The sequence below is a fragment of the Dendrobates tinctorius genome, unplaced genomic scaffold, assembly GCF_039654945.1.
Source record: "Dendrobates tinctorius isolate UK_male_01 unplaced genomic scaffold, ASM3965494v1 ptg000048l, whole genome shotgun sequence".
NCBI classification, from domain to species: Eukaryota; Metazoa; Chordata; class Amphibia; order Anura; family Dendrobatidae; genus Dendrobates; species Dendrobates tinctorius.
Window position 1 is genome coordinate 6,531,279 of NW_027361716.1, and position 24,753 is coordinate 6,556,031.

Genomic DNA, 24,753 nt, shown 5'->3' on the forward strand with positions numbered 1-24,753 from the left:
GATCAAATGAACACCAAGTCTTTTTTACTTGGAAATGATTATTTTCAGTCTTCTCAGCATTTTCGGATTATTTTTAAGGATGTTTTTGGAGCTGACTGACTCCAAATCCATATTATGAAGAGGGAAAAGCTTTAAACTGTGAATGGTTCCCATTGATGATGACTTTAAATCAGATTTTTGCATTTTACTGAGACCTTGTATTTTCTTTTCATTTTCTGAGATGTCTTCCAGAGGGTTGATCACTGAGCTTGATCATGGTGCTATTAGAAAACGTGTGTGAAACTCATAACAGCTTGAAGTCCGAGTAGTCGTGTCCGAGTGGTTAAGGCGATAAGCAAGAAATTCATTGGGGTCTCCCCGCGCAGGTGCAAATCCTGCCGACTACGTCTATGTTTCAATAACTTTTTGACCTTTTATCTCTGTTGTTCAATTTGCATGTTTACTAGTCTATTCCCCATGACAGTGATCTGTGATGGAGCGAGTTTCTTGGACCAAACTGACTTTATCTTTGACTGTTCTTTAGATAATCTATTCTGGAGCAACATTATATGTGCGACTTGCCGCTAATCAAAAGAAGCACCGTGGGTGCCATCAGGTAAGAGGTTTTTCTCTTGATCTTGTCCAGCAGCCACAGACCTCTGTCCTGGCTAATGGACTGGGACATGCACTTTGATTTGCACAAACCTTAAATTATCTCTCAGATGAAGCCTTTTACCATGCAATGCTAATCTTTATCGACTACTGGATGAACAGTTTTCTAACAGTATACGTTTTGCAATTTATTTTTTTCACACTTTTTCCAAGTAACAGATACAGCAATCTTTTTACTAGCCACTTTTCATCAACATTTCAAACTGTCCTAGCTGTGATATCGTGGAAATGTTGGTAAATTTGTGGAATGAAAGGTTATAAAATATCAATTTACCATTGTGTATGATTGCAGATTTGCACTGCAGCTTTGGAGCCTGTTTTCGCCATCGTTCACGATTTCATATGCTTTATTCAGCACAACAAGCCGCAGCCATGACTGTGTCATGGTTGGTTCCATGGTGTAATGGTTAGCACTCTGGACTTTGAATCCAGTGATCTGAGTTCAAATCTCAGTGGAACCTGGGCTCAGGACTCATTTTGATTTTTCCATCTGCACTCAGATCGACGATGCCCAATGTTTATGATGAAACAAGCAATTTAAAATCCACATAATAAAAGACGAAAAAAGAGTTCAAGGATTCATGGAATACCATGGTCAAAGCTGTCAATCAAGTAGGATTAGCAAAAATTAAAATTGTCTTTATCACTCATTGTCTATGTCACTCATTGTCTATGTCATACCAAGCAATCTCATACTCTGTGACTTGAGTCAATATTCACATAACACTCTTTCCAAGTGGGTGAATCTGACAAGGATTTGAAGCCAAAATGGCTTCAGGAAGTGTTTTTGATTTTTCTCTAAGCCATCTTTTCTTGTGTTTTCCAGAATTTCCTAAAGTGCCTTATAAACATTTTTGGTGGTGTTTTTCTAAAAATTCTTTTCGGCGTCTTTTGAATGTGTTTTGTGGCTTTTTTTGTAGCACACAAAAGTCAATCAGGACCCTTTATAGGGTCTTTCGAACCTTACCGTTGACTTGTAGTATAGGTATGGAGCTGTTCAAAGTGAAAAACATCTGAAGATTGATATGGTAATTTCAGTTAACCGCTGGACATTTTTGGAAACTTGACATGGTTAATAGACGCTCCAAAGACTGATCAAATGAACACCAAGTCTTTTTTACTTGGAAATGATTATTTTCAGTCTTCTCAGCATTTTCGGATTATTTTTAAGGATGTTTTTGGAGCTGACTGACTCCAAATCCACATTATGAAGAGGGAAAAGCTTTAAACTGTGAATGGTTCCCATTGATGATGACTTTAAATCAGATTTTTGCATTTTACTGAGACCTTGTATTTTCTTTTCATTTTCTGAGATGTCTTCCAGAGGGTTGATCACTGAGCTTGATCATGGTGCTATTAGAAAACGTGTGTGAAACTCATAACAGCTTGACGTCCGAGTAGTCGTGGCCGAGTGGTTAAGGCTATGGACTTGAAATCCATTGGGGTCTCCCCGCGCAGGTTCAAATCCTGCCGATTACGTCTATGTTTCAATATCTTTTTGTCCTTTTATCTTTGTTCAATTTGCATGTTTACTAGTCTATTCCCCATGACAGTGATCTGTGATGGAGCGAGTTTCCAGGACCAAACTGACTTTATCTTTGACTGTTCTTTAGATAATCTATTCTGTAGCAACATTACATGTGCTACTTGCCGCTAATCAAAAGAAGCACCGTGGGTGCCATCAGGTAAGAGGATTTACTCTTGATCTTGTCCAGCAGCCACAGACCGCTGTCCTGGCTAATGGACTGGGACATGCACTTTGATTTGCACAAACCTTAAATTATCTCTCAGATGAAGCCTTTTACCATGCAATGCTAATCTTTATCGACTACTGGATGAACAGTTTTCTAACAGTATAAGTTTTGCAATTTATTTTTTTCACACTTTTTCCAAGTAACAGATACAGCAATCTTTTCACTAGCCACTTTTCATCAACATTTCAAACTGCGCTAGCTGTGATATCGTGGAAATGTTGGTAAATTTGTGGAATGAAAGGTTATAAGATATCAATTTACCATTGTGTATGAATGCAGATTTGCACTGCAGCTTTGGAGCCTGTTTTCGCCATCGTTCACGATTTCATATGCTTTATTCAGCACAACAAGCCGCAGCCATGTCTGAGGCATGGTTGGTTCCATGGTGTAATGGTAAGCACGCTGGACTTTCAAACCAGTAATCTGAGTTCAAATCTCAGTGGAACCTGGGCACACATTTCGATTTTTCCATCTGCACTCAGATCGACGATGCCCAATGTTTAAGATGAAACAAGCAATTTAAAATCCACATAATAAAGACAAAAAAAAGTTCAAGGATTCAAAGCTGTCAATCAAGTAGGATTAGCAAAAATTAAAATTGTCTATATCACTCATTTTCTATGTCACTCATTGTCTATGTCATACCAAGCAATCTCATACTCTGTGACTTGAGTCAATATTCACATAACACTCTTTCCAAGTGGGTGAATCTGACAAGGATTTGAAGCCAAAATGGCTTCAGCAAGTGTTTTTGATGTTTCTCTAAGCCATCTTTTCTTGTGTTTTTCAGAATTTCCTAAAGTGCCTTATAAACATTTTTGGTGGTGTTTTTCTAAAAATTCTTTTCGGCATCTTTTGAATGTGTTTTGTGGCTTTTTTTGTAGCACACAAAAGTCAATCAGGACCCTTTATAGGGTCTTTCGAACCTTACCATTGACTTGTAGTATAGGTATGGAGCTGTTCAAAGTGAAAAACAGCTGAAGATTGATATGGTAATTTCAGTTCTAATTTCAGAGCTGACTGACTCCAAATCCACATTATGAAGAGGGAAAAGCTTTAAACTGTGAATGGTTCCCATTGATGATTACTTTAAATCAGATTTTTGCATTTTACTGAGACCTTGTATTTTCTTTTCATTTTCTGAGATGTCTTCCAGAGGGTTGATCACTGAGCTTGATCATGGTGCTATTAGAAAACGTGTGTGAAACCCATACCAGCTTGAAGTCCGAGTAGTCGTGTCCGAGTGGTTAAGGCGATAAGCAAGAAATCCATTGGGGTCTCCCCGCGCAGGTGCAAATCCTGCCGACTACGTCTATGTTTCAATAACTTTTTGACCTTTTATCTCTGTTGTTCAATTTGCATGTTTACTAGTCTATTCCCCATGACTGTGATCTGTGATGGAGCGAGTTTCTTGGACCAAACTGACTTTATCTTTGACTGTTCTTTAGATAATCTATTCTGGAGCAACATTACATGTGCGACTTGCCGCTAATCAAAAGAAGCACCGTGGGTGCCATCAGGTAAGAGGTTTTTCTCTTGATCTTGTCCAGCAGCCACAGACCTCTGTCCTGGCTAATGGACTGGGACATGCACTTTGATTTGCACAAACCTTAAATTATCTCTCAGATGAAGCCTTTTACCATGCAATGCTAATCTTTATCGACTACTGGATGAACAGTTTTCTAACAGTATACGTTTTGCAATTTATTTTTTTCACACTTTTTCCAAGTAACAGATACAGCAATCTTTTTACTAGCCACTTTTCATCAACATTTCTAACTGTCCTAGCTGTGATATCGTGGAAATGTTGGTAAATTTGTGGAATGAAAGGTTATAAAATATCAATTTACCATTGTGTATGATTGCAGATTTGCACTGCAGCTTTGGAGCCTGTTTTCGCCATCGTTCACGATTTCATATGCTTTATTCAGCACAACAAGCCGCAGCCATGACTGTGTCATGGTTGGTTCCATGGTGTAATGGTTAGCACTCTGGACTTTGAATCCAGTGATCTGAGTTCAAATCTCAGTGGAACCTGGGCACTCATTTTGATTTTTCCATCTGCACTCAGATCGACGATGCCCAATGTTTATGATGAAACAAGCAATTTAAAATCCACATAATAAAAGACAAAAAAAGAGTTCAAGGATTCATGGAATACTATCGTCAAAGCTGTCAATCAAGTAGGATTAGCAAAAATTAAAATTGTCTTTATCACTCATTGTCTATGTCACTCATTGTCTATGTCATACCAAGCAATCTCATACTCTGTGACTTGAGTCAATATTCACATAACACTCTTTCCAAGTGGGTGAATCTGACAAGGATTTGAAGCCAAAATGGCTTCAGGAAGTGTTTTTGATTTTTCTCTAAGCCATCTTTTCTTGTGTTTTCCAGAATTTCCTAAAGTGCCTTATAAACATTTTTGGTGGTGTTTTTCTAAAAATTCTTTTCGGCGTCTTTTGAATGTGTTTTGTGGCTTTTTTTGTAGCACACAAAAGTCAATCAGGACCCTTTATAGGGTCTTTCGAACCTTACCGTTGACTTGTAGTATAGGTATGGAGCTGTTCAAAGTGAAAAACATCTGAAGATTGATATGGTAATTTCAGTTAACCGCTGGACATTTTTGGAAACTTGACATGGTTAATAGATGCTCCAAAGACTGATCAAATGAACACCAAGTCTTTTTTACTTGGAAATGATTATTTTCAGTCTTCTCAGCATTTTCGGATTATTTTTAAGGATGTTTTTGGAGCTGACTGACTCCAAATCCATATTATGAAGAGGGAAAAGCTTTAAACTGTGAATGGTTCCCATTGATGATGACTTTAAATCAGATTTTTGCATTTTACTGAGACCTTGTATTTTCTTTTCATTTTCTGAGATGTCTTCCAGAGGGTTGATCACTGAGCTTGATCATGGTGCTATTAGAAAACGTGTGTGAAACTCATAACAGCTTGTCGTCCGAGTAGTCGTGGACGAGTGGTTAAGGCGATGGACTTGAAATCCATTGGGGTCTCCCCGCGCAGGTTCAAATCCTGCCGATTACGTCTATGTTTCAATATCTTTTTGACCTTTGATCTTTGTTCAATTTGCATGTTTACTAGTCTATTCCCCATGACAGTGATCTGTGATGGAGCGAATTTCCAGGACCAAACTGACTTTATCTTTGACTGTTCTTTAGATAATCTATTCTGTAGCAACATTACATGTGCTACTTGCCGCTAATCAAAAGAAGCACAGTGGGTGCCATCAGGTAAGAGGATTTTCTCTTGATCTTGTCCAGCAGCCACAGACCGCTGTCCTGGCTAATGGACTGGGACATGCACTTTGATTTGCACAAACCTTAAATTATCTCTCAGATGAAGCCTTTTACCATGCAATGCTAATCTTTATCGACTACTGGATGAACAGTTTTCTAACAGTATAAGTTTTGCAATTTATTTTTTTCACACTTTTTCCAAGTAACAGATACAGCAATCTTTTCACTAGCCACTTTTCATCAACATTTCAAACTGCGCTAGCTGTGATATCGTGGAAATGTTGGTAAATTTGTGGAATGAAAGGTTATAAGATATCAATTTACCATTGTCTATGAATGCAGATTTGCACTTCAGCTTTGGAGCCTGTTTTCGCCATCGTTCACGATTTCATATGCTTTATTCAGCACAACAAGCCGCAGCCATGTCTGAGGCATGGTTGGTTCCATGGTGTAATGGTAAGCACGCTGGACTTTGAATCCAGTGATCTGAGTTCAAATCTCTGTGGAACCTGGGCACACATTTCGATTTTTCCATCTGCACTCAGATCGACGATGCCCAATGTTTAAGATGAAACAAGCAATTTAAAATCCACATAATAAAAGACAAAAAAAAGTTCAAGGATTCATGGAATACCAAGGTCAAAGCTGTCAATCAAGTAGGATTAGCAAAAATTAAAATTGTCTATATCACTCATTTTCTATGTCACTCATTGTCTATGTCATACCAAGCAATCTCATACTCTGTGACTTGAGTCAATATTCACATAACACTCTTTCCAAGTGGGTGAATCTGACAAGGATTTGAAGCCAAAATGCCTTCAGGAAGTGTTTTTGATTTTTCTCTAAGACATCTTTTCTTGTGTTTTCCAGAATTTCCTAAAGTGCCTTATAAACATTTTTGGTGGTGTTTTTCTAAAAATTCTTTTCGGCGTCTTTTGAATGTGTTTTGTGGCTTTTTTTGTAGCACACAAAAGTCATTCAGGACCCTTTATAGGGTCTTTCGAACCTTACCGTTGACTTGTAGTATAGGTATGGAGCTGTTCAAAGTGAAAAACAGCTGAAGATTGATATGGTAATTTCAGTTCTAATTTCAGAGCTGACTGACTCGAAATCCACATTATGAAGAGGGAAAAGCTTTAAACTGTGAATGGTTCCCATTGATGATGACTTTAAATCAGATTTTTGCATTTTACTGAGACCTTGTATTTTCTTTTCATTTTCTGAGATGTCTTCCAGAGGGTTGATCACTGAGCTTGATCATGGTGCTATTAGAAAACGTGTGTGAAACTCATAACAGCTTGAAGTCCGAGTAGTCGTGTCCGAGTGGTTAAGGCGATAAGCAAGAAATTCATTGGGGTCTCCCCGCGCAGGTGCAAATCCTGCCGACTACGTCTATGTTTCAATAACTTTTTGACCTTTTATCTCTGTTGTTCAATTTGCATGTTTACTAGTCTATTCCCCATGACAGTGATCTGTGATGGAGCGAGTTTCTTGGACCAAACTGACTTTATCTTTGACTGTTCTTTAGATAATCTATTCTGGAGCAACATTACATGTGCGACTTGCCGCTAATCAAAAGAAGCACCGTGGGTGCCATCAGGTAAGAGGTTTTTCTCTTGATCTTGTCCAGCAGCCACAGACCTCTGTCCTGGCTAATGGACTGGGACATGCACTTTGATTTGCACAAACCTTAAATTATCTCTCAGTTGAAGCCTTTTACCATGCAATGCTAATCTTTATCGACTACTGGATGAACAGTTTTCTAACAGTATACGTTTTGCAATTTATTTTTTTCACACTTTTTCCAAGTAACAGATACATCAATCTTTTTACTAGCCACTTTTCATCAACATTTCAAACTGTCCTAGCTGTGATATCGTGGAAATGTTGGTAAATTTGTGGAATGAAAGGTTATAAAATATCAATTTACCATTGTGTATGATTGCAGATTTGCACTGCAGCTTTGGAGCCTGTTTTCGCCATCGTTCACGATTTCTTATGCTTTATTCAGCACAACAAGCCGCAGCCATGACTGTGTCATGGTTGGTTCCATGGTGTAATGGTTAGCACTCTGGACTTTGAATCCAGTGATCTGAGTTCAAATCTCAGTGGAACCTGGGCACTCATTTTGATTTTTCCATCTGCACTCAGATCGACGATGCCCAATGTTTATGATGAAACAAGCAATTTAAAATCCACATAATAAAAGACAAAAAAAGAGTTCAAGGATTCATGGAATACCATGGTCAAAGCTGTCAATCAAGTAGGATTAGCAAAAATTAAAATTGTCTTTATCACTCATTGTCTATGTCACTCATTGTCTGTGTCATACCAAGCAATCTCATACTCTGTGACTTGAGTCAATATTCACATAACACTCTTTCCAAGTGGGTGAATCTGACAAGGATTTGAAGCCAAAATGGCTTCAGGAAGTGTTTTTGATTTTTCTCTAAGCCATCTTTTCTTGTGTTTTCCAGAATTTCCTAAAGTGCCTTATAAACATTTTTGGTGGTGTTTTTCTAAAAATTCTTTTCGGCGTCTTTTGAATGTGTTTTGTGGCTTTTTTTGTAGCACACAAAAGTCAATCAGGACCCTTTATAGGGTCTTTCGAACCTTACCGTTGACTTGTAGTATAGGTATGGAGCTGTTCAAAGTGAAAAACATCTGAAGATTGATATGGTAATTTCAGTTAACCGCTGGACATTTTTGGAAACTTGACATGGTTAATAGACGCTCCAAAGACTGATCAAATGAACACCAAGTCTTTTTTACTTGGAAATGATTATTTTCAGTCTTCTCAGCATTTTCGGATTATTTTTAAGGATGTTTTTGGAGCTGACTGACTCCAAATCCACATTATGAAGAGGGAAAAGCTTTAAACTGTGAATGGTTCCCATTGATGATGACTTTAAATCAGATTTTTGCATTTTACTGAGACCTTGTATTTTCTTTTCATTTTCTGAGATGTCTTCCAGAGGGTTGATCACTGAGCTTGATCATGGTGCTATTAGAAAACGTGTGTGAAACTCATAACAGCTTGACGTCCGAGTAGTCGTGGCCGAGTGGTTAAGGCTATGGACTTGAAATCCATTGGGGTCTCCCCGCGCAGGTTCAAATCCTGCCGATTACGTCTATGTTTCAATATCTTTTTGACCTTTTATCTTTGTTCAATTTGCATGTTTACTAGTCTATTCCCCGTGACAGTGATCTGTGATGGAGCGAGTTTCCAGGACCAAACTGACTTTATCTTTGACTGTTCTTTAGATAATCTATTCTGTAGCAACATTACATGTGCTACTTGCCGCTAATCAAAAGAAGCACCGTGGGTGCCATCAGGTAAGAGGATTTTCTCTTGATCTTGTCCAGCAGCCACAGACCGCTGTCCTGGCTAATGGACTGGGACATGCACTTTGATTTGCACAAACCTTAAATTATCTCTCAGATGAAGCCTTTTACCATGCAATGCTAATCTTTATCGACTACTGGATGAACAGTTTTCTAACAGTATAAGTTTTGCAATTTATTTTTTTCACACTTTTTCCAAGTAACAGATACAGCAATCTTTTCACTAGCCACTTTTCATCAACATTTCAAACTGCGCTAGCTGTGATATCGTGGAAATGTTGGTAAATTTGAGGAATGAAAGGTTATAAGATATCAATTTACCATTGTGTATGATTGCAGATTTGCACTGCAGCTTTGGAGCCTGTTTTCGCCATCATTCACGATTTCATATGCTTTATTCAGCACAACAAGCCGCAGCCATGACTGTGAAATGGTTGGTTCCATGGTGTAATGGTTAGCACTCTGGACTTTGAATCCTGTTATCTGAATTCAAATCTCAGTGGAACCTGGGCACACATTTCGATTTTTCCATCTGCACTCAGATCGACGATGCCCAATGTTTATGATGAAACAAGCAATTTAAAATCCACATAATAAAAGACAAAAAAAGAGTTCAAGGATTCATGGAATACCATGGTCAAAGCTGTCAATCAAGTAGGAATAGCAAAAATTAAAATTGTCTATGTCATACCACGCAATCTCATACTCTGTGACTTGAGTCAATATTCACATACCATTCTTTCCAAGTGGGTGAATCTGACAAGGATTTGAAGCCAAAATGGCTTCAGGAAGTGTTTTTGATTTTTCTCTAAGCCATCTTTTCTTGTGTTTTCCAGAATTTCCTAAAGTGCCTTACAAACATTTTTGGTGATGTTTTTCTAAAAATTCTTTTCGGCGTCTTTTGAATGTGTTTTGTGGCTTTTTTTGTAGCACACAAAAGTCAATCAGGACCCTTTATAGGGTCTTTCGAACCTTACCGTTGACTTGTATTATAGGTATGGAGCTGTTCAAAGTGAAAAACAGCTGTAGATTGATATGGTAATTTCAGTTAACCGCTGGACATTTTTGGAAACTTGAGAAGGTTAATAGACGCTCCAAAGCCTGATCAAATGAACATCAAGTCTTTTTTACTTGGAAATGATTATGTTCAGTCTTCTCAGCATTTTTGGATTATTTTTAAAGATGTTTTTGGAGCTGACTGACTCCAAATCCACATTATGAAGAGGGAAAAGCTTTAAACTGTGAATGGTTCCCATTGATGATGACTTTAAATCAGATTTTTGCATTTTACTGAGACCTTGTATTTTCTTTTCATTTTCTGAGATGTCTTCCAGAGGGTTGATCACTGAGCTTGATCATGGTGCTATTAGAAAACATGTGTGAAACTCATAACAGCTTGACGTCCGAGTAGTCGTGGCCGAGTGGTTAAGGCGATGGACTAGTAATTCATTGGGGTCTCCCCGCGCAGGGTCAAATCCTGCTGACTACGTCTATGTTTCAAAAAGTTTTTGACGTTTTATCTTTGTTGTTCAATTTGCATGTTTACTAGTCTATTCCCCATGACAGTGATCTGTGATGGAGCGAGTTTCTAGGACCAAACTGACTTTATCTTTGACTGTTCTTTAGATAATCTATTCTGGAGCAACATTACATGTGCGACTTGCCACTAATCAAAAGAAGCACTGTGGGTGCCATCAGGTAAGAGGTTTTTCTCTTGATCTTGTCCAGCAGCCACAGACCGCTGTCCTGGCTAATGGACTGGGACATGCACTTTGATTTGCACAAACCTTAAATTATCTCTCAGATGAAGCCTTTTACCATGCAATGCTAATCTCTATCAACTACTGGATGAACAGTTTTCTAACAGTATAAGTTTTGCAATTTATTTTTTTCACACTTTTTCCAAGTAACAGATACAGCAATCTTTTTACTAGCCACTTTTCATCAACATTTCAAACTGTCCTAGCTGTGATATCGTGGAAATGTTGGTAAATTTGTGGAATGAAAGGTTATAAGATATCAATTTACCATTGTGTATGATTGCAGATTTGCACTGCAGCTTTGGAGCCTGTTTTCGCCATCGTTCACGATTTCATATGCTTTATTCAGCACAACAAGCCGCAGCAATGACTGTGTAATGGATGGTTCCATGGTGTAATGGTTAGCACTCTGGACTTTGAATCTTGTTATCTGAATTCAAATCTCATTGGAACCTGGGCACACATTTCAATTTTTCCATCTGCACTCAGATCGACGATGCCCAATGTTTATGATGAAACAAGCAATTTAAAATCCACATAATAAAAGAAAAAAAAAGAGTTCAAGGATTCATGGAATACCATGGTCAAAGCTGTCAATCAAGTAGGATTAGCAAAAATTAAAATTGTCTATGTCATACCAAGCAATCTCATACTCTGTGACTTGAGTCAATATTCACATAACACTCTTTCCAAGTGGGTGAATCTGACAAGGATTGGAAGCCAAAATGGCGTCAGGAAGTGTTTTTGATTTTTCTCTAAGCCATCTTTTCTTGTGTTTTCCAGAATTTCCTAAAGTGCCTTATAAACATTTTTGATGGTGTTTTTCTAAAAATTCTTTTCGGCGTCTTTTGAATGTGTTTTGTGGCTTTTTTTGTAGCACACAAAAGTCAATCAGGACCCTTTATAGGGTCTTTCGAACCTTACCGTTGACTTGTATTATAGGTATGGAGCTGTTCAAAGTGAAAAACAGCTGAAGATTGATATGGTAATTTCAGTTAACTGCTGGACATTTTTGGAAACTTGAGATGGTTAATAGACGCTCCAAAGCCTGATCAAATGAACATCAAGTCTTTTTTACTTGGAAATGATTATGTTCAGTCTTCTCAGCATTTTTGGATTATTTTTAAATATGTTTTTGGAGCTGACTGACTCCAAATCCACATTATGAAGAGGGAAAAGCTTTCAACTGTGAATGGTTCCCATTGATGATGACGTTAAATCAGATTTTTGCATTTTACTGAGACCTTGTATTTTCTTTTCATTTTCTGAGATGTCTTCCAGAGGGTTGATCACTGAGCTTGATCATGGTGCTATTAGAAAACATGTGTGAAACTCATAACAGCTTGACGTCCGAGTAGTCGTGGCCGAGTGGTTAAGGCGATGGACTAGTAATTCATTGGGGTCTCCCCGCGCAGGGTCAAATCCTGCTGACTACGTCTATGTTTCAAAAAGTTTTTGACGTTTTATCTTTGTTGTTCAATTTGCATGTTTACTAGTCTATTCCCCATGACAGTGATCTGTGATGGAGCGAGTTTCTAGGACCAAACTGACTTTATCTTTGACTGTTCTTTAGATAATCTATTCTGGAGCAACATTACATGTGCGACTTGCCACTAATCAAAAGAAGCACCGTGGGTGCCATCAGGTAAGAGGTTTTTCTCTTGATCTTGTCCAGCAGCCACAGACCGCTGTCCTGGCTAATGGACTGGGACATGCACTTTGATTTGCACAAACCTTAAATTATCTCTCAGATGAAGCCTTTTACCATGCAATGCTAATCTTTATCAACTACTGGATGAACAGTTTTCTAACAGTATAAGTTTTGCAATTTATTTTTTTTCACACTTTTTCCAAGTAACAGATACAGCAATCTTTTTACTAGCCACTTTTCATCAACATTTCAAACTGTCCTAGCTGTGATATCGTGGAAATGTTGGTAAATTTGTGGAATGAAAGGTTATAAGATATCAATTTACCATTGTGTATGATTGCAGATTTGCACTGCAGCTTTGGAGCCTGTTTTCGCCATCGTTCACGATTTCATATGCTTTATTCAGCACAACAAGCCGCAGCAATGACTGTGTAATGGATGGTTCCATGGTGTAATGGTTAGCACTCTGGACTTTGAATCTTGTTATCTGAATTCAAATCTCATTGGAACCTGGGCACACATTTCAATTTTTCCATCTGCACTCAGATCGACGATGCCCAATGTTTATGATGAAACAAGCAATTTAAAATGCACATAATAAAAGACAAAAAAAGAGTTCAAGGATTCATGGAATACCATGGTCAAAGCTGTCAATCAAGTAGGATTAGCAAAAATTAAAATTGTCTATGTCACTCATTGTCTATGTCATACCAAGCAATCTCATACTCTGTGACTTTAGTCAATATTCACATAACACTCTTTCCAAGTGGGTGAATCTGACAAGAATTTGAAGCCAAAATGGCTTCAGTAAGTGTTTTTGATTTTTCTCTAAGCCATCTTTTCTTGTGTTTTCCAGAATTTCCTAAAGTGCCTTATAAACATTTTTGGTGGTGTTTTTCTAAAAATTCTTTTCGGCGTCTTTTGAATGTGTTTTGTGGCTTTTTTTGTAGCACACAAAAGTCAATCAGGACCCTTTATAGGGTCTTTCGAACCTTACCGTTGACTTGTATTATAGGTATGGAGCTGTTCAAAGTGAAAAACAGCTGAAGATTGATATGGTAATTTCAGTTAACCGCTGGACATTTTTGGAAACTTGAGATGGTTAATAGACGCTCCAAAGCCTGATCAAATGAACATCAAGTCTTTTTTACTTGGAAATGATTATGTTCAGTCTTCTCAGCATTTTTGGATTATTTTTAAAGATGTTTTTGGAGCTGACTGACTCCAAATCCACATTATGAAGAGGGAAAAGCTTTAAACTGTGAATGGTTCCCATTGATGATGACGTTAAATCAGATTTTTGCATTTTACTGAGACCTTGTATTTTCTTTTCATTTTCTGAGATGTCTTCCAGAGGGTTGATCACTGAGCTTGATCATGGTGCTATTAGAAAACATGTTTGAAACTCATAACAGCTTGACGTCCGAGTAGTCGTGGCCGAGTGGTTGAGGAGATGGACTAGAAATCCATTGGGGTCTCCCCGCGCAGGTTCAAATCCTGCTGACTACGTCTATGTTTCAAAAAGTTTTTGACCTTTTATCTTTGTTGTTCAATTTGCATGTTTACTAGTCTATTCCCCATGACAGTGATCTGTGATGGAGCGAGTTTCTAGGACCAAACTGACTTTATCTTTGACTGTTCTTTAGATAATCTATTCTGGAGCAACATTACATGTGCGACTTGCCGCTAATCAAAAGAAGCACCGTGGGTGCCATCAGGTAAGAGGTTTTTCTCTTGATCTTGTCCAGCAGCCACAGACCGCTGTCCTGGCTAATGGACTGGGACATGCACTTTGATTTGCACAAACCTTAAATTATCTCTCAGATGAAGCCTTTTACCATGCAATGCTAATCTTTATCAACTACTGGATGAACAGTTTTCTAACAGTATAAGTTTTGCAATTTATTTTTTTCACACTTTTTCCAAGTAACAGATACAGCAATCTTTTTACTAGCCACTTTTCATCAACATTTCAAACTGTCCTAGCTGTGATATCGTGGAAATGTTGGTAAATTTGTGGAATGAAAGGTTATAAGATATCAATTTACCATTGTGTATGATTGCAGATTTGCACTGCAGCTTTGGAGCCTGTTTTCGCCATCGTTCACGATTTCATATGCTTTATTCAGCACAACAAGCCACAGACATGACTGTGTAATAGTTGGTTCCATGGTGTAATGGTTAGCACTCTGGTCTTTGAATCCTGTTATCTGAATTCAAATCACAGTGGAACCTGCGCACACATTTCGATTTTTCCATCTGCACTCAGATCGACGATGCCCAATGTTTATGATGAAACAAGCAATTTAAAATGCACATAATAAAAGACAAAAAAAGAGTTCAAGGATTCATGGAATACCATGGTCAAAGCTGTCAATCAAGTAGGATTAGCAAAAATTAAAATTGTCTATGTCACTCATTGTCTATGTCATACCAAGCAATCTCATACTCTGTGACTTTAGTCAATATTCACATAACACTCTTTCCAAGTGGGTGAATCTGACAAGGATTTGAAGCCAAAATGGCTTCAGTAAGTGTTTTTGATTTTTCTCTAAGCCATCTTTTCTTGTGTTTTCCAGAATTTCCTAAAGTGCCTTATAAACATTTTTGGTGGTGTTTTTCTAAAAATTCTTTTCGGCGTCTTTTGAATGTGTTTTGTGGCTTTTTTTGTAGCACACAAAAGTCAATCAGGACCCTTTATAGGGTCTTTCGAACCTTACCGTTGACTTGTATTATAGGTATGGAGCTGTTCAAAGTGAAAAACAGCTGAAGATTGATATGGTAATTTCAGTTAACCGCTGGACATTTTTGGAAACTTGAGATGGTTAATAGACGCTCCAAAGCCTGATCAAATGAACATCAAGTCTTTTTTACTTGGAAATGATTATGTTCAGTCTTCTCAGCATTTTTGGATTATTTTTAAAGATGTTTTTGGAGCTGACTGACTCCAAATCCACATTATGAAGAGGGAAAAGCTTTAAACTGTGAATGGTTCCCATTGATAATGACTTTAAATCAGATTTTTGCATTTTACTGAGACCTTGTATTTTCTTTTCATTTTCTGAGATGTCTTCCAGAGGGTTGATCACTGAGCTTGATCATGGTGCTATTAGAAAACATGTGTGAAACTCATAACAGCTTGACGTCCGAGTAGTCGTGGCCGAGTGGTTAAGGCGATGGACTAGAAATCCATTGGGGTCTCCCCGCGCAGGTTCAAATCCTGACGACTACGTCTATGTTTCAATAACTTTTTGACCTTTTATCTTTGTTGTTCAATTTGCATCTTTACTAGTCTATTCCCCATGACAGTGATCTGTGATGGAGCGAGTTTCTAGGACCAAACTGACTTTATCTTTGACTGTTCTTTAGATAATCTATTCTGGAGCAACATTACATGTGCGACTTGCCACTAATCAAAAGAAGCACCGTGGGTGCCATCAGGTAAGAGGTTTTTCACTTGATCTTGTCCAGCAGCCACAGACCGCTGTCCTGGCTAATGGACTGGGACATGCACTTTGATTTGCACAAACCTTAAATTATCTCTCAGATGAAGCCTTTTACCATGCAATGCTAATCTTTATCAACTACTGGATGAACAGTTTTCTAACAGTATAAGTTTTGCAATTTATTTTTTTCACACTTTTTCCAAGTAACAGATACAGCAATCTTTTTACTAGCCACTTTTCATCAACATTTCAAACTGTCCTAGCTGTGATATCGTGGAAATGTTGGTAAATTTGTGGAATTTAAGGCTATAAGATATCAATTTACCATTGTGTATGATTGCAGATTTGCACTGCAGCTTTGGAGCCTGTTTTCGCCATCGTTCACGATTTCATATGCTTTATTCAGCACAACAAGCCGCAGACATGACTGTGTAATGGTTGGTTCCATGGTGTAATGGTTAGCACTCTGGACTTTGAATCCTGTTATCTGAATTCAAAACTCAGTGGAACCTGGGCACACATTTCAATTTTTCCATCTGCACTCAGATCGACGATGCCCAATGTTTATGATGAAACAAGCAATTTAAAATCCACATAATAAAAGACCAAAAAAGAGTTCAAGGATTCATGCAATACCATGGTCAAAGCAGTCAATCAAGTAGGATTAGCAAAAATTAAAATTGTCTATGTCACTCATTGTCTATGTCATACCAAGCAATCTCATACTCTGTGACTTGAGTCAATATTCACATAACACTCTTTCCAAGTGGGTGAATCTGACAAGGATTTGAAGCCAAAATGGCTTCAGGAAGTGTTTTTGATTTTTCTCTAAGCCATCTTTTCTTGTGTTTTCCAGAATTTCCTAAAGTGCCTTATAAAAATTTTTGGTGGTGTTTTTCTAAAAATTCTTTTCGGCGTCTTTTGAATGTGTTTTGTGGCTTTTTTTGTAGCACACAAAAGTCAATCAGGACCCTTTATAGGGTCTTTCGAACCTTACCCTTGACTTGTATTATAGGTATGGAGCTGTTCAAAGTGAAAAACAGCTGAAGATTGATATGGTAATTTCAGTTAACCGCTGGACATTTTTGGAATCTTCAGATGGTTAATAGACGCTCCAAAGCCTGATCAAATGAACATCAAGTCTTTTTTCATGTTATGTGAATATTGACTCAAGTCACAGAGTATGAGATTGTTTGGTATGACATAGACAATGAGTGACATAGACAATTTTAATTTTTGCTAATCCTACTTGATCCTAATCCTACTGCTTTGACGATGGTATTCCATGAATCCTTGAACTCATTTTTTGTCTTTTATTATGTGGATTTTAAATTGCTTGTTTGATCATAAACATTGGGCATCGTCGATCTGAGTGCAGATGGAAAAATTGAAATGTGTGCCCAGGTTCCACTGAGTTTTAAATTCAGATAACAGGATTCAAAGTCCAGAGTGCTAACCATTACACAATGGAACCAACCATGACACAGTCATGGCTGCGGCTTGTTTTGCTGAATAAAGCATATGAAATCGTGAACGATGGCGAAAACAGGCTCCAAAGCTGCAGTGCAAATCTGCAATCATACACAATGGTAAATTGATATCTTATAACCTTTCATTCCACAAATTTACCAACATTTACACGATATCACAGCTAGTGCAGTTTGAAATGTTGATGAAAAGTGGCTAGTAAAAAGATTGCTGTATCTGTTACTTGGAAAAAGTGTGAAAAAAATAAATTGCAAAACTTATACTGTTAGAAAACTGTTCATCCAGTAGTCGATAAAGATTAGCATTGTATGGTAAAAGGCTTCATCTGAGAGATAATTTAAGGTTTGTGCAAATCAAAGTGCATGTCCCAGTCCATTAGCCAGGACAGCGGTCTGTGGCTGCTGGACAAGATCAAGAGAAAAACCTCTTACCTGATGGCACCCACGGTGCTTCTTTTGATTAGCGGCAAGTCGCACATGTAATGTTGCTCCAGAATAGATTATCTAAAGAACAGTCAAAGATAAAGTCAGTTTGGTCCTAGAAACTCGCTCCAACACAGATCACTGTCATGGGGAATAGACTAGTAAACATGCAAATTGAACAACAAAGATAAAAGGTCAAAAAGTTTTTGAAACATAGACGTAGTCTGCAGGATTTGAACCAGAGCGGGGAGACCCCAATAGATTTCTAGTCCATCGCCTTAACCACTCGGCCACGCCTACTCGGACGTCAAGCTGTTATGAGTTTCACACATGTTTTCTAATAGCACCATGATCAAGCTCAGTGATCAACCCTCTGGAAGACATCTCAGAAAATGAAAAGAAAATACAAGGTCTCAGTAAAATGCAAAAATCTGATTTAAAGTCATCATCAATGGGAACCATTCACAGTTTAAAGCTTTTCCCTCTTCATAATGTGGATTTGGAGTCAGACAGCTCCAAAAACATCCTTAAAAATAATCCGAAAATGCTGAGAAGACTGAACATAATCATTTCCAAGTAAAAAAGACATGATGTTCATTTGATCAGGCTTTGGAGCGTCTATTAACCATCTCAAGTTTCCAAAAATGTCCAGCGGTTAACTGAAATTACCATATCAATCTTCAGATGTTTTTCACTTTGAACAGCTCCATACCTATAATAAAAGTCAAGGGTAAGGTTCAAAAGACCCTATAAAGGGTCCTGATTGACTTTTGTGTGCTACAAAAAAAGCCACAAAACACATTCAAAAGACGCCGAAAAGAATTTTTAGAAAAACACCACCAAAAATGTTTATAAGGCACTTTAGGAAATTCTGGAAAACACAAGAAAAGATGGCTTAGAGAAAAATCAAAAACACTTCCTGAAGCCATTTTGGCTTCAAATCCTTGTCAGATTCACCCACTTGGAAAGAGTGTTATGTGAATATTGACTCAAGTCACAGAGTATGAGATTGCTTCGTACGACATAGACAATGAGTGACAGACAATTTTAATTTTTGCTAATCCTACTTGATTGACAGCTTTGACCATGGTATTCCATGAATCCTTGAACTCTTTTTTTGTCTTTTATTATGTGTATTTTAAATTGCTTGTTTCATCATAAACATTGGGCATCGTCGATCTGAGTGCAGATGGAAAAATCAAAATGTGTGCCCAGGTTCTACTGAGCTTTCAACTCAGATAACTGGATCCAAAGTCCAGAGTGCTAACCATTACACCATGGAACCAACCATGATGCAATCATGGCTGCGGCTTGTTTTGCTGAATAAAGCATATGAAATCGTGAACGATGGCGAAAACAGGCTCCAAAGCTGCAGTGCAAATCTGCAATCATACACAATGGTAAATTGATATCTTATAACCTTTCATTCCACAAATTTACCAACATTTCCACGATATCACAGCTAGCGCAGTTTGAAATGTTGATGAAAAGTGGCTAGTAAAAAGATTGCTGTATCTGTTGCTTGGAAAAAGTGTGAAAAAAATAAATTGCAAAACTTATTCTGTTAGAAAACTGTTCATCCAGTAGTCGATAAAGATTAGCATTGCATGGTAAAAGGCTTCATCTGAGAGATAATTTAAGGTTTGTGCAAATCAAAGTGCATGTCCCAGTCCATTAGCCAGGACAGCGGTCTGTGGCTGCTGGACAAGATCAAGAGAAAAACCTCTTACCTGATGGCACCCATGGTGTTTCTTTTGATTGGCGACAAGTCGCACATGTAATGTTGCTCCAGAATAGATTATCTAAAGAACAGTCAAAGATAAAGTCAGTTTGGTCCTAGAAACTCGCTCCATCACAGATCACTGTCATGGGGAATAGACTAGTAAACATGCAAATTGAACAAAAAAGATAAAAGGTCAAAAAGTTATTGAAACATAGACGTAGTCGGCAGGAATTGAACCTGCGCGGGGAGACCCCAATGAACTTCAAGTCGATCGCCTTTACCACTCGGCCACGACTACTCGGATGTCAAGCTGTTTTGAGCTTCACACATGTTTTCTTATTAGAAAACTATTGCACCAAGTTATTGCACCATGATCACGCTCAGTGATCAACCCTCTGGAAGACATCTCAGAAAATGAAAAGAAAATACAAGGTCTCAGTAAAATGCAAAAATCTGATTTAAAGTCATCATCAATGGGAACCATTCACAGTTTAAAGCTTTTCCCTCTTCATAATGTGGATTTGGAGTCAGTCAGCTCCAAAAACATCCTTAAAAATAATCCGAAAATGCTGAGAAGACTGAACATAATCATTTCCAAGTAAAAAAGACTTGATGTTCATTTGATCAGGCTTTGGAGCATCTATTAACCATCTCAAGTTTCCAAAAATGTCCAGCGGTTAACTGAAATTACCATATCAATCTTCAGATGTTTTTCACTTTGAACAGCTCCATACCTATAATACAAGTCAACGGTAAGGTTCGAAAGACCCTTTAAAGGGTCCTGATTGACTTTTGTGTGCTACAAAAGAAGCCACAAAACACATTCAAAAGACGCCGAAAAGAATTTTTAGAAAAACACCACCAAAAATGTTTATAAGGCACTTTAGAAAATTCTGGAAAACACAAGAAAAGATGGCTTAGAGAAAAATCAATAACACTTCCTGAAGCCAAATCCTTGTCAGATTCACCCACTTGGAAAGAGTGTTATGTGAATATTGACTCAAGTCACAGAGTATGAGATTGCTTGGTATGACATAGACAATGAGTGATATTGACAGCTTTGACCATGAATCCTTGAACTCTTTTTTTGTCTTTTATTATGTGAACTCTTTTTTTGTCTTTTATTATGTGGATTTAAAAATTGCTTGTTTCATCATAAACATTGGGCATCGTCGATCTGAGTGCAGATGGAAAAATCGAAATGTGTGCCCAGGTTCCACTGATATTTGAACTCAGATCACAGTATTCAAAGTCCAGAGTGCTAACCATTACACCATGGAACCAACCATGACATAGTCATGGCTGCGGCTTGTTGTGCTGAATAAAGCATATGAAATCGTGAACGATGGCGAAAACAGGCTCCAAAGCTGCAGTGCAAATCTGCAATCATACACAATGGTAAATTGATATCTTATAACCTTTCATTCCACAAATTTACCAACATTTCCACGATATCACAGCTAGGACAGTTTGAAATGTTGATGAAAAGTGGCTAGTAAAAAGATTGCTGTATCTGTTACTTGGAAAAAGTGTGAAAAAAATAAATTGCAAAACTTATACTGTTAGAAAACTGTTCATCCAGTAGTCGATAAAGATTAGCATTGCATGGTAAAAGGCTTCATCTGAGAGATAATTTAAGGTTTGTGCAAATCAAAGTGCATGTCCCAGTCCATTAGCCAGGACAGCGGTCTGTGGCTGCTGGACAAGATCAAGAGAAAAACCTCTTACCTGATGGCACCCACGATACTTCTTTTGATTAGCGGCAAGTCGCACATGTAATGTTGCTCCAGAATAGATTATCTAAAGAACAGTCAAATATAAAGTCAGTTTGGTCCTAGAAACTCGCTCCATCACAGATCACTGTCATGGGGAATAGACTAGTAAACATGCAAATTGAACAACAAAGATAAAAGGTCAAAAAGTTATTTTAAACATAGACGTAGTCGGCAGGATTTGCACCTGCGCGGGGAGACCCCAATGGATTTTTAGCCCATCGCCTTAACCACTCGGCCACGACTACTCAGACGTCAAGCTGTTATGAGTTTCACACACGTTTTCTAATAGCACCATGATCAAGCTCAGTGATCAACCCTCTGGAAGACATCTCAGAAAAAGAAAAGAAAATACAAGGTCTCAGTAAAATGCAAAAATCTGATTTAAAGTCATCATCAATGGGAACCATTCACAGTTTAATGCTTTTCCCTCTTCATAATGTGGATTTGGAGTCAGTCATCTCCAAAAACATCCTTGAAAATAATACGAAAATGCTGAGAAGACTGAACATAATCATTTCCAAGTAAAAAAGACTTGATGTTCATTTGATCAGGCTTTGGAGCGTCTATTAACCATCTCAAGTTTCCAAAAATGTCCAGCGGTTAACTGAAATTACCATATCAATCTTGAGCTGTTTTTCACTTTGAACAGCTCCATACCTATACTACAAGTCAACGGTAAGGTTCGAAAGACCCTATAAAGGGTCCTGATTGACTTTTGTGTGCTACAAAAAAAGCCACAAAACACATTCAAAATACGCCGAAAAGAATATTTAGAAAAACACCACCAAAAATGTTTATAAGGCACTTTAGGAAATTCTGGAAAACACAAGAAAAGATGGCTTAGAGAAAAATCAAAAACACTTCCTGAAGCCATTTTGGCTTCAAATCCTTGTCAGATTCACCCACTTGGAAAGAGTGTTATGTGAATATTGACTCAAGTCACAGAGTATGAGATTGCTTGGTATGACATAGACAATGAGTGAAATAGACAATTTTAATTTTTGCTAATCCTACTTGATTGACAGCTTTGATCATGGTATTCCATGAATCCTTGAACCCTTTTTTTGTCTTTTATTATGTGGATTTTAAATTGCTTGTTTCATCATAAACATTGGGCATCGTCGATCTGAGTGCACATGGAAAAATTGAAATGTGTGCCCAGGTACCAATGATATTTGAACTCAGATCATTGGATTCAAAGTCCAGAGTGCTAACGATTACACCATGGAACCAACCATGACTCAGTCATGGCTGCGGCTTGTTGTGCTGAATAAAGCATATGAAATCGTGAACGATGGCGAAAACAGGCTCCAAAGCTGCAGTGCAAATCTGCAATCATACACAATGATAAATTGATATCTTATAACCTTTCATTCCACAAATTTACCAACATTTCCACGATATCACAGTTAGGGCAGTTTGAAATGTTGATGAAAAGTGGCTAGTAAAAACATTGCTGTATCTGTTACTTGGAAAAAGTGTGAAAAACATAAATTGCAAAACTTATACTGTTAGAAAACTGTTCATCCAGTAGTCGATAAAGATTAGCATTGCATGGTAAAAGGCTTCATCTGAGAGATAATTTAAGGTTTGTACAAATCAAAGTGCATGTCCCAGTCCATTAGCCAGGACAGCGGTCTGTGGCTGCTGGACAAGATCAAGAGAAAAACCTCTTACCTGATGGCACCCACGGTGCTTCTTTTGATTAGCGGCAAGTCGCACATGTAATGTTGCTCCAGAATAGATTATCTAAAGAACAGTCAAAGATAAAATCAGTTTGGTCCTGGAAACTCGCTCCATCACAGATCACTGTCATGGGGAATAGACTAGTAAACATGCAAATTGAACAACAAAGATAAAAGGTCAAAAAGATATTAAAACAGACGTAGTCGGCAGGATTTGAACCTGCGCGGGGAGACCCCAATGGATTTCTAGTCCATCAACTTAACCACTCTGCCACGACTACTCGGACATAAAGCTGTTATGAGTATCACACACGTTTTCTAATAGCACCATGATCAAGCTCAGTGATCAACCCTCTGGAAGACATCTCAGAAAATGAAAAGAAAATACAAGGTCTCAGTAAAATGCAAAAATCTGATTTAAAGTCATCATCATCAATGGGAACCATTCACAGTTTAAAGCTTTTCCCTCTTCATAATGTGGATTTGGAGTCAGTCAGCTCCAAAAACATCCTTAAAAATAATCCGAAAATGCTGAGAAGACAGAACATAATCATTTCCAAGTAAAAAAGACTTGATGTTCATTTGATCAGGCTTTGGAGCGTCTATTAACCATCTCAAGTTTCCAAAAATGTCCAGCGGTTAACTGAAATTACCATATCAATCTTCAGATGTTTTTCACTTTGAACAGCTCCATACCTATACTACAAGTCAACGGTAAGGTTCGAAAGACCCTATAAAGGGTCCTGATTGACTTTTGTGTGCTACAAAAAAAAGCCACAAAACACATTCAAAAGACGCCGAAAAGAATATTTAGAAAAACACCACCAAAAATGTTTATAAGGCACTTTAGGAAATTCTGGAAAACACAAGAAAAGATGGCTTAGAGAAAAATCAAAAACACTTCCTGAAGCCATTTTGGCTTCAAATCCTTGTCAGATTCACCCACTTGGAAAGAGTGTTATGTGAATATTGACTCAAGCCACAGAGTATGAGATTGCTTGGTATGACATAGACAATGAGTGATATTGACAGGTTTGACCATGAATCCTTGAACTCTTTTTTTGTCTTTTATTATGTGTATTTTAAATTGCTTGTTTCATCATAAACATTGGGCATCGTCGATCTGAGTGCAGATGGAAAAATCAAAATGTGTGCGCAGGTTCTACTGAGATTTCAACTCAGATCACTGGATCCAAAGTCCAGAGTGCTAACCATTACACCATGGAACCAACCATGACACAATCATGGCTGTGGCTTGTTTTGCTGAATAAAGCATATGAAATCGTGAACGATGGCGAAAACAGGCTCCAAAGCTGCAGTGCAAATCTGCAATCATACACAATGGTAAATTGATATCTTATAACCTTTCATTCCACAAATTTACCAACATTTCCACGATATCACAGCTAGCGCAGTTTGAAATGTTGATGAAAAGTGGCTAGTAAAAAGATTGCTGTATCTGTTACTTGGAAAAAGTGTGAAAAAAATAAATTGCAAAACTTATACTGTTAGAAAACTGTTCATCCAGTAGTCGATAAAGATTAGCATTGCATGGTAAAAGGCTTCATCTGAGAGATAATTTAAGGTTTGTGCAAATCAAAGTGCATGTCCCAGTCCATTAGCCAGGACAGCGGTCTGTGGCTGCTGGACAAGATCAAGAGAAAAACCTCTTACCTGATGGCACCCACGGTGTTTCTTTTGATTGGCGACAAGTCGCACATGTAATGTTGCTCCAGAATAGATTATCTAAAGAACAGTCAAAGATAAAGTCAGTTTGGTCCTAGAAACTCG

General features: G+C 37.9%; 11 non-coding genes across 11 annotated transcripts; 9 read left to right on the forward strand and 2 right to left on the reverse strand.

Annotated features, from left to right (window-relative positions):
* The first annotated feature begins 1,040 nt into the window (after positions 1 to 1,040).
* TRNAQ-UUG (transfer RNA glutamine (anticodon UUG)) lies at positions 1,041 to 1,112 on the forward strand. Its single transcript has one exon. It is a non-coding gene; the product is annotated as a tRNA-Gln (tRNA).
* Positions 1,113 to 2,048: 936 nt separating this feature from the next.
* On the forward strand, positions 2,049 to 2,130 carry TRNAS-UGA (transfer RNA serine (anticodon UGA)). The gene has a single exon. It is a non-coding gene; the product is annotated as a tRNA-Ser (tRNA).
* Positions 2,131 to 2,781: 651 nt separating this feature from the next.
* TRNAE-UUC (transfer RNA glutamic acid (anticodon UUC)) lies at positions 2,782 to 2,853 on the forward strand. Its single transcript has one exon. It is a non-coding gene; the product is annotated as a tRNA-Glu (tRNA).
* Positions 2,854 to 4,370: 1,517 nt separating this feature from the next.
* Positions 4,371 to 4,442, forward strand: TRNAQ-UUG (transfer RNA glutamine (anticodon UUG)). The gene has a single exon. It is a non-coding gene; the product is annotated as a tRNA-Gln (tRNA).
* Positions 4,443 to 5,373: 931 nt separating this feature from the next.
* On the forward strand, positions 5,374 to 5,455 carry TRNAS-UGA (transfer RNA serine (anticodon UGA)). The gene has a single exon. It is a non-coding gene; the product is annotated as a tRNA-Ser (tRNA).
* A 651-nt stretch (positions 5,456 to 6,106) lies between these two features.
* On the forward strand, positions 6,107 to 6,178 carry TRNAQ-UUG (transfer RNA glutamine (anticodon UUG)). Its single transcript has one exon. It is a non-coding gene; the product is annotated as a tRNA-Gln (tRNA).
* A 1,534-nt stretch (positions 6,179 to 7,712) lies between these two features.
* Positions 7,713 to 7,784, forward strand: TRNAQ-UUG (transfer RNA glutamine (anticodon UUG)). The gene has a single exon. It is a non-coding gene; the product is annotated as a tRNA-Gln (tRNA).
* A 931-nt stretch (positions 7,785 to 8,715) lies between these two features.
* TRNAS-UGA (transfer RNA serine (anticodon UGA)) lies at positions 8,716 to 8,797 on the forward strand. Its single transcript has one exon. It is a non-coding gene; the product is annotated as a tRNA-Ser (tRNA).
* Positions 8,798 to 15,573: 6,776 nt separating this feature from the next.
* TRNAS-AGA (transfer RNA serine (anticodon AGA)) lies at positions 15,574 to 15,655 on the forward strand. The gene has a single exon. It is a non-coding gene; the product is annotated as a tRNA-Ser (tRNA).
* A 4,063-nt stretch (positions 15,656 to 19,718) lies between these two features.
* Positions 19,719 to 19,800, reverse strand: TRNAS-UGA (transfer RNA serine (anticodon UGA)). The gene has a single exon. It is a non-coding gene; the product is annotated as a tRNA-Ser (tRNA).
* A 1,640-nt stretch (positions 19,801 to 21,440) lies between these two features.
* Positions 21,441 to 21,522, reverse strand: TRNAF-AAA (transfer RNA phenylalanine (anticodon AAA)). Its single transcript has one exon. It is a non-coding gene; the product is annotated as a tRNA-Phe (tRNA).
* Positions 21,523 to 24,753: the final 3,231 nt, after the last annotated feature.